Raw genomic sequence first — 1182 nt, forward strand, 5'->3', positions numbered from 1 at the left:
CATTCTCACCTATGAACGCGCGTGACTGACAACCACTTCCGTTCTACCTTATGCCGGGCGCATATCTCTTAGATTCCCCAACAGAATCTTCGTGATATAAGCTAGATAGATGGCAGCATTCATGGGAATCCGGAAAGTCTAACCTTGTCTGTGGTATTCCGAGTAGGATTCTGGGAATCCGAAAAGTCTAACCTTGTCTGTGGTATTCCGAGTAGGATTTCGGTATTGAATGACTGTGACGAGCTTCAAACTCCTGAAGGCTGGGCGTTAGTGACAGATGCAAAAGAATCAAGGGATTCTATTCTAACCTGATTGAGAATCGACAGATGATTAGCCGTGCTGTGACAGAGCATAGGACCATTTTCACTGAGAGGATGGGATGTAGCCATTGACAACGGTGATGCCCTACATACAGCTTGCCATGGAAAGGAGTAAGAAGGATTTGATGAATGTAATAAGAAAGTAGAGATTTAAGAGGAGCACATCATCTCCATATGCCTATATGAAATTCTCACCATGGAATTATATAAGTAACTATTTACTATTTTATTTTCTGTTCATTATTTATTTTCAAACTTGTCATAAACCATTTAATCTGCCTAACTGAGATTTACAAGGTGACCATAGCTTGCTTCATACCAACAATCTCTGTGGGATCGACCCTTACTCACGTAAGGTATTACTTGGATGACCCTGTACACTTGCTGGTTAAGTTGAACGGAGTTGTGTCCACACATAGCAAAGAGCCATAATAATGATTCCGTACAATAACAAAGAGTACTACATTAATGTGATCACAATTTCGTCCACCAAGTTTTTTGGCGCCGTTGCCGGGGATTGTTCGAGTTTGGACAACTGACGGTTCATCTTGTTGCTCAGATTAGGTAATTTTCTTTTCAAAAAAATTTTCAAAAAAACCTTTTTCAAAATTTTTCTTTTCTTTTTCGTTTTTTTCCAAAAAAATATTTTCGAAAAAAAAAATTATTAATAAAAATACAAAAAATCATAAAATCATAAAAACCAAAAATATTTTGTGTTCTTGTTTGAGTCTTGAGTCAATTTTTAAGTTTGGTATCAATTGCATGTTTTAAAAATTTTTCTTGCATTTTTCGAAAATTCATGCATTCATGATGTTCTTCATGATCTTCAAGTTGTTCTTGGTAAGTCTTCTTGTTTGATCTT

This window comes from Arachis duranensis, chromosome 10 (genome assembly GCF_000817695.3).
Source record: "Arachis duranensis cultivar V14167 chromosome 10, aradu.V14167.gnm2.J7QH, whole genome shotgun sequence".
Lineage (NCBI taxonomy): Eukaryota > Viridiplantae > Streptophyta > Magnoliopsida > Fabales > Fabaceae > Arachis > Arachis duranensis.